Here is a 9,491-nt window from a genome sequence, read left to right as displayed (position 1 = left end):
CTTTCAAATAACACTATACCATTTCTTGAATAGTGTTATTATGTTGTAATTACAAAATAATCCTCATTCCTCCCACATGTCCCTCATATCTTGGCTGCCATTCAATTCACTTATGTATAAGCATACATAAGCATATATATATGTATAAGATATATATATATATATATGTAATCATACCTAATTAAATAATTGTTATTGTGATGTTTATATTATTTTTTATTTTTGAGGTGGAAAATTTTACACTTCTTTTGGTCAAGATTTCTGTTTTGTTAGGTCATATGTTTAGAATGGGAACTATTGATAGTTAAGTTTATTAAGAATTGATCCATATGGCAAAAATAATTTTAGAAAGCTTACAACAATTAAGTTCCTTTGCCATATATAATTTCAAATTGAACATACACTTGCCAGGATTAACTAAATTTTCCAATTCTATAGACAACTGAATCTCACCTTTTAAAGAAATAAGGAAACATTTTCACAAGTTTTTTAGCTGTTGGTTTTGTTAATTATTTGTTCATGTATTCCTCTCTTTTTTCTTTTTTTTAAATGGCTCTCACATATAGGTGAGTTAATCAGATTAATCATATACCTAGATGATGGTACATAATATTATTATGAGTCCAATTGATGTCTCTATCATTTTAAATTTTATTTTCATTTTTTTTAGTACTATTCCCCACTCTTATTCCTAGTCCTCCTCAGAAAGCACTATTATAGTGTTTGGGTATGTTCTTTTTATTTGTTGACATACTTAGAAATTACAAGTATTTTTTATCCTTATAATTGTATATGTAACTTACTTTACATAAATAGCATTGTGACTTTTTCTACCTTTTTCCCTCGTTTACACTATAAACAAACTCTTTTTAAGGTATATTTTGCATTTATTCTTTTGTATTCTTTGTCTTTTCCAATTTACTTGTGTGGATTTAAAAAAGATACTAACTATTTTGGAGTGATATAAGAAATAAAAAACAATTTTAGCGTTTGAAATAATTTTCTGATCTTGGCTTTTAACCTGTAATATTTGGACAATATCGTTATTAAGATCAATGTTCAGGAAATCTAACAAATGCGTACCTATTATGAACTGCATGTTTCTGTTCCTTCCAAATTCATACGCTGAACCCAGACAGCCAATACAGTTACACTTGGACATGAAGCCTTTAAGGAAGTAATTAAGGTTCAATGAGATCATAAAGGTAGTGTTCTTGATCACATAGGATTACTGTACTTGTAAGAAGAGATGTCAGAGAGCTTCCTTTGCTCTCTTGCACAAAGGAGAGGTGATATGAGCATTCATCAAGACTGCAGCTGCCTACAAGCCAAGAGAAGAGACCTCAGCATAAAACCTACCTTCTGGCACCTTGATCTTGGACTTCCCAGCCTCTGGAATTGTAAGAAATAAATTTATGTTGCTACCCTTTCTGTGGTATTTTGTTATGGCAGTGAGCAGGGTAATAGACTTTTTTAATGTCGGTATCTTGCTGAACCAAGTGTCATGAGCCACATTCTTCCACATCCAAACCCATCCTCATCCTAAACACTTTGGGGGCCATATCAAAATCTACTGAGAAGGGTTTTCAAATTTTCTCATTTTCCCTCAGGATTCATATAAGTGAGTTTCTTTTATCTTGGAACTGCTTTTATGTCATACATATTGATGCTGTAAAAAAAAGCATAGACTTCCCTGACCCAAATCAGGTAGGAATTGAACAATGCTTTCTTAATTTTAGAGTATAAATTATCCCTTTAATTTAATCTTTTGAGATTCATGGGTTGAGGCTCACTCGTAGCAGACACACATGAGATGCTGTGGAAAATTTAACATTGCTGGTCCATACCAACATCAGATCAACTGAGACAGTAGTGCTTTGATAAGAGGATGAGAATATGCGTTCCTAATAAGGTTTTGAAGGTATTCTTACACATCTTAGGCTTGTAAAATTTTAATGATCATATAATCAAACTATTGGGAAATACATAAATGAAAAATATACAATACGCATAAATTGATTGATTTTTGCCTTTTAATAGTTTATTTTCCTAGCAAAATATATCCCCTATCTTATATATTTGGTGCTGCTTTCTCAGAGTCCAAAAGAAAATATTCCCCTATTTCAGAGGCAATAATCAGAACTACTTGAGAAGGACAATATGTGTTTTAGAAGAACCAATTTTTTGTGATTACTATAGTTCCCTGAAAGCATCTTTTATTATATATGCTTCTAGTATAATTTTCTGAAAGGAAATAAAAATGTAAAATTTTAACAAGGTAGGATAGACACAAAGGAAACACTAAATATTGTATACAAACAAAAGTATAACAAGGTGGTGAAGAGACATACACATATACAATGTGGTATTTAGAAACCAAATGACATAGTTCATTTATGTATTGTACAAAGTTTTCCTAAACCAAACTTGGGATATTGTTGCATTAGTCAAATTACTAAATAGCTACTGTTTTCTAAATTATAATTCATTATCTTATTTTTTTTTCCTGTAGAGTTTTTGGAATAGCACAAAGTTGCATTTCTAAACCATATAATACAAGAAGGGTGTAGGTTCTTTATCTGTCTTTTAGATGAATTACTTTGTTCTGTTTTTAGTAGTATGCCCTGCATAAGCTACTGATTTGCTTCACATTCCACATCCATTGTTACTTGGAAAAATGGAAATTACAGCCACATTTCTGCAGTGTGTTGACTCTCAGTCAAAACTTGGGATGATGTGCCTTACATAGTTGTGGCTGTTTATTTATTATATAGCTTCTTGTAAATTTTTGTGCAAAGTTGGGAGCAGCTGTACCAAGAAATGAGAGTCAGATGTCACTGTATGATAGAATATCAACTTCATTCAATATTTCTATTATGAGTTGTTTGGGCCATAATGTATTTTAGGTGACCCCTACATCCTCAAATGCTCAGTAAATTTCCATGTGAAATCTGCATTCTTATAAACAAGTATCACCAGAGAAAATGTAGGTCATTCCAACTGTTGCCAAAGTGAGTTCTACAAATCAAAACTCACCAATTCTCATTTGATGTGCCTTTTGCTCCCTAATATATGTGTCAGATAACAATTCTCTATAAAACCATAGTGACAATTGATTTGTTATTCTGTAAGAAACATAGATCATCAGATCATCTGCCAAAAATATCACTGTTTTATGTTAGAACTGTATCCAATTGCAGCAAAATGCATATTGACAGTGGCTTACCTAAAATAAGAATTTAAATTCTCTCACCTAACAAAAAGTTTGGAAGTAAGCAACCCAAGATGAATATGGCAGTTCCACTGTGCCTGAGATACCCATACGTGGTTATTACTTTACCACTTACATCACTTGTTGAGTTTTAGGAAGAAAGAAAAAAAGTAAGAGGCAATTGGCAAGAGTCTGCCCCAGTGGTATTTTAGTGACCTATTTCTAGGGAGTGGGATGGGGGAAGGCTAAGGAAAGTCCTGATTTGTAGCATTTGCTAATTTCTGTGGTATAAGTCCCATGATGGTTAAACTCAAACTACCAGCATGATGCCACTAAATGTGGAACTGTGAAGAGATGGGCAAAATCTGTTCTTGCAAGCCAGTGAAATAATTGGCTTTACCACAAACCCTTGCTTGACTCTGCCTTCTTTTAAAGAGCTTTCTGGGGAACCACCACATCAAGCAATTCCAATTTATATCTGGTTGTTCAGAACTGGTCTACAGTCACCTCTAACTACAGAGAAGGCTAGAAAATCCTATTGTTCAAATATCAGAGGAGAGAGGAATAGCTGGTAAGCCAACAGTGTCTGCTACACTTGCCCATGAAAAAACAATAAACTGATATTAGGAATATTTCTGAGAAAGAAAGAGGAAAATTCAGAAAAAGTAAATCAGGTTATTCTGTCAAGAAGCAGAGGCAGGCAACATTGAGAGGGTGCACACAGCAGGTGTATAATTCAGTGTTGAAATATTTCATAAGAAAACAATTAAATTCAAGTATATAAATATGTTAAGAATGAAAGTCAAGTTGCTGTAAAATATTTGTATCTGTAAAATACTTGAATAACAGAAAATATTCTCATTGCAAAAATTTACATTATGGCTATATACTTCTAATAAGTATATATAGAAATTCTTTAACATATGGGCACCAGGGTGTCTCAGTCAGTTAAGTATCCTACTCTTGATTTTGACTCAGGTCATGATCTCATGGTTCGTGAGCTCAAGTCTTGCAGTGGGCTCTGTGCTAACAGTGCAGAGCCCACTTGGGATTCTCTGTCTCCCTCTCTCTCTGCCCCTCCCCTGCTCGATCTGTCTCACTCTCTCAAAATAAATAAATAAACTTTTTTTAAAAGAAAAATTTTAACATAAATTTATTAACGTGTAATACTTTATAAAATGTAAATTAGTGACAATGCTATTGAATGGACTTTATACATTAAATTAGACTCCATATGTTCTCAAAAAATTAGGGAAGAAATGGTATGTATATACCAAGTACCAAAAATTTTTTATTATTATTTAAAAATTTTTTTAAATGTTTATTCATTTTTGAAAGACAGAGAGAGACAGAGCACAAGCAGGGGTAGGGCGGAGAGAGAGGGGGACACAGAATCTGAAGCAGTCTCCAGGCTGAGCTGTCAGCACAGAGCCCATCGTGGGGCTTGAACTCATGAACCACGAGATCATGACCTGAGCCAAAGTCGGACACCCAACCGACTGAGCCACCCAGGTGCCCCAAAAATTCTTTTTATTCTATTCCATTAGAATTCCAAGCCATCAGTACAAGATAAATATTCCTTGAGTCTGAGAGAGTCAGGACGATTCATAAATCCATTTTGTCCGAAGCACTGTTTTCACCTTTCATAAACATATTTTTTATTATTAATTCACTAATTAAAATGTATTATGTGTTAAGCAACTGTATCATGACAACTTAGAGTTTATATTGGAAGATAGCCAATAAAAAAACATTTAAAATATGTAATTCTTACCAGCTTCCGTTGCAAAAAGCTGAAAGACCCTATTGCCCATAAAATAATTAGGCAATCATTAAAGGCTTAAATATTAAATCCTCAGTTAGTACTCATATGAAATATAGCTTTTACTCAAGTATAAAGTCATAGAAGAAGATGAAGTACACAGTTATAATTACATCATTCCTCCTGTAATAATAACACCATCTTCTTTGTATATCTATAGCCACATACATCTATAATTAGTAATGCTGTAGCAAAAGTTTTGCATAAATCTGCTTCTATGTTATTACCCTATTTCCCTCATATTCGTAACATTTTTGCTTGTTTTCAGTTCCTAAGTTGAGAGACTATTTCTTTTTAAAACTATAGTCCCAATATCTATAACATTTCTGAAATTGTAGTAAGTGATTGAAGATGAAGGTTGAACAATGAATCAAAGACTAAAAGAACTGATTGGTGAAAGGTACTGAAGTTCTGTATTGATAAAAGGCAAAGTGAGCTGGCAAGCAACAGATAGCCCAAGAAAGAGCTTTCAATAAGTAATAAAGGAAAGAGACACTGACTCTAGTATGATTTTGGACTCATGCCATCCATATTTCTCATTATACATCTCGTGAAGACTCAATTATTTATGCTAATGGACTCTGTGGATAATTTAAAATAATATACTAGTAAGGCAATGAAATACATTTTTGTCGTTCCAAAAGAATATGAAGGGCCCATGTGCTAGGAATTTACAATTCATTAAAACACTGAAATATACCTTGACAACCTTACTTAAGAAAAGCTGGAAATACATATAGATTTATATATGTGCTTAGATTTATATATATATATATATATATATATATATATATATATATATATATGTATCCCTATATACTTTTCTATCCTCCACCTATATACATCTTTTCTTTTTTTATAACTTAACTGCAAAAGGACAAATATATTTTCATTACTGAGTAATAAATAATGCCAAATTGAGCTGTCCTAAATCTTTCATGTTTTCTTCCCGAATCTTTTAAGTTAGAGCTCATTAAAGCTACTGGCCTTTTCCTGGTAAATAGTAGCTATTTTAGCTAATTCTTTATTCAATTAGGAAACATCTTTAACTATATACTAAGGACTGGACAGACATTCGACAATTTTTAAGGGAAACTATCCTACGTTTTAAAGGGCTAATATTTTCAATAAAAGAGACATGTTTGCAAACAAATAAAGACACGGCAAGTTCAGAAGAGCCACCAGAAGGTATGTAGACATAGATGAGAAGAGCACATGAATTTCAGAACAGGCATCTTCACGTGACTTTGGGTATGAAGCTAGATAGAGAAAATAGTGCCTTATTTGTTTTTTAAAAAATGACAGCAGGCAGATTGGATATGACAGAATTTTTCAAGCATATTGTCTTATGATGAATTCCCTAGAAATTGACTCTAAGGAGACAGTTGCATACAGAATATTTATTAAAGAGTGCTCCTGAAATACAGTCCTATAAGGAAGTAAGAAGGGCAAGACCGGAAAAAGAGAGAATTTGACTCTCAATGACATGGCAGCTGAAGCTTCAGCCAATCCTATATATGGAGTGCTAGATCCCAGATGGTCAAACTTGCCTCCAATTCATTTTTTCACCAGTCATGCCACAGGCCCCTCCCTAACAGAGGGTATGATTTCTTGAGGCAGTTTTCTATGACTGGGGCAGTTTCTACTGAGATAAGTAATTATAATACTCCCAAAGGATGGGGGGGGTTGGATGTGTTGGCTATGAACCGAGGATCTAGATAGAGTGCCTTGTTATATAGCATAGTCCATCTCCTATATCACTCAGATCTACTTATAAATTTATCTGAGTGGACAACCATTCTTCCAAGATTCTGAATAGACTTTTTCCCTGGATAATTTTAAAAGAGAAAGACCACAGCCATAGTTTATATCTAGGCTATAACTGATACTTATCATTATCTCCACATTTAGTTAACCTTTCCACTGCTCTACGTGATTTGCCCAGGTTAAACCAGTCCTTCAGCCTATCATCCACTTCTCAGGACATTACTATGATACTTGTCCATAATAGTATTTAAATGGGGCGTGGACAGGTACATTATGGATCACTAAGCACTAAAGATATTCTTTCCTGTCCTCAATGTATAGAAGCAGATCCACCTCCTCTGAATAGATCAATTAATTAAGCAGATTAGTATAGTACTATTCCCTTACTCTTTGTGTGCCTTGGCATGAGGAGCATGAGCTGAATGAAAGTCAGCTTAAATTTCAACAGCAGTTTCTTGGGTCTTCCATTGGAACTGTGCCCTATCTGGAAACCAGTACCTCTACAGCCAATGCCATTTCTAATGGCAAGAGTTCATTCTTTGCATGGCTGAGTAATAGTCAAGTTCATGTGTGTGTGTGTGTGTGTCTGTCTGTGTGTGTGTGTGTGTGTGTATTCACCTGTTCTTCATCCATTCATCACTCAATGGACATTGGGGTTTTCCCATAATATGGCTGTTGTACATAAAGCTATTATAAACATCAGGGAGCATGTATCTCTTTGAATTAGTACTTTTGTAATCTTTGGGGAAATACCAATTGCTGGGTGATAGGGTAGTTCTATTTTTAACTTTTTGAGGAACTTCTATACTACTTTCCAGAGTGGCTGAACCAGTTTGCATTCTCACCAGCAGTTTTTCCTATAAGAAATTACAGTCAGGCATGAGCAATGAGGAGGAATTTTCATGAAGTGAAGATACAGTATTCTACAGAAAATTCTACAATAGTTTATAGTAATTTAGACTGTAAGCAATGCAGACACCACTTTAATCCACTGGGATATTTTATTAGACTACGATTTACTGTGGACATAATGATGATGATAAGTCATTAAATAAATTGAAATTATTTAAACTATTATTTAAATTATTTTTTACATTTTTTAACCAGTATGCTTAAGATACAAAATATAACATTTTAAGTTTTAAGTGACTTAATCTCCTACTTAAACAAAGCATGTCGTTATCCAGTGGTGAAAAATTTTTAGATAGTTTTCTTTCGATCTACGGAAATGTGTATCTTTTCATAATCAATGCAGTGATCAATACATATATATATTTAATCATGAACTATGTATTAATGAAATAATGGATAAATATATCTAAAGTGAAAAACATTATATTACAGTAAAAAATAAAAAAATTAGCATAACTAAACAGCATGATGTTACATTAAATAAAAATAAATATCCATATGTACAGATGACTGACAGCAGGTTATCATGGCAGGTATCGAACCAGTTTGAATAAAAAGTCCTAAGAACCATCTTACTTCCATGTCTTCTTACTTGGAAGAAAGACACAAATGATATAAATTCAATAACTTTCACTATTATTCTGATATCTGCCTTCAAATCACAAGACTTCAACCATTGAAACAGGCTAGTAAGAAATTACTGCAAAAGAAAATGGGAATTTAGGACCCACTGCATGATTTATTTGAAAGACTATTTCAAATACCAAAGACTGTACTATTGCAAATGTTTTCCCTTTTAAATCTATTTCTATCCTGTTACAGAAGAATAGTAAGTAAGTAAGTAAATAAATAAATTAAATAAACAGAATTTCGGTGAAGTTGACAATACAGGCATTTGGCAATTTTCTTCACGATTTATATAAAAAGCAGAGTTTGAATGATTTTCTCTGTGTTCATTAATGATGCTTTTTCCCCTATTCTTTCATTGTATGAATAATAATTCACCATAGAATCCATTTAAACAAATGTTTACATGAGCATAATCTTAATATGAAATTCTGTAATAGTTTTCAAAAATTCACAGTCTGGATTAAAAGTCCCTTTAATTACTCTTCAATAATTATTAATCAAGCTCCAGGCAAAGTAAATGAATAATACTTGTGTTATATGTGAAGAAACTAAGATTCTATGAAGATAAGCAAACATTAAATGCCTGCACAAAAAATATAGGAATTACTGAGCCAAACTATAAATCTGACTCAACTTTTCATCTTCTTTGCACTCTGAGAATTTCTATTAAAACATAGTGCAATAGAAAGAAGGTATTCTTTGTGGACATTACTACCCAAGTTTGAATACTGGCTCCAATTCCTAGCTAAATGAAGTTGCCAAATTTCTTTAAAATTTTGGAATACCAGTTTGCTTTTTTCTAAAATTTTGAAATACTAACAATACTTCTCTTGCCTTACGTTTTGAGGATTCAGTAAATTTTGCATGCAAGGCACTTAATACAGTGCATTCCAAATACCAGATGCTTAACACAGGTTACTGTCATAATGACACGGTTAGGTTCTGAAAGTCAAAGGAAGGTAGACATATTATTCGATGGAAACCAGTTAGGTAAGAGATCAAATAATGTTTTGTCAAGTGTCAAGCATTTAAAAAGATGTGGATATGATTATCTATTCAAATTTATATTTACATACTATAAATAATATAGTGTGCACACTATGCTAATACATAGTATATACAGTATATAGTGTGTGTATATATGTACTA

The sequence above is a fragment of the Prionailurus viverrinus genome, chromosome F2, assembly GCF_022837055.1.
Source record: "Prionailurus viverrinus isolate Anna chromosome F2, UM_Priviv_1.0, whole genome shotgun sequence".
Lineage (NCBI taxonomy): Eukaryota > Metazoa > Chordata > Mammalia > Carnivora > Felidae > Prionailurus > Prionailurus viverrinus.
The sequence above is the reverse complement of the archived record's forward strand: the minus strand, read 5'-3'. Positions refer to the sequence as shown.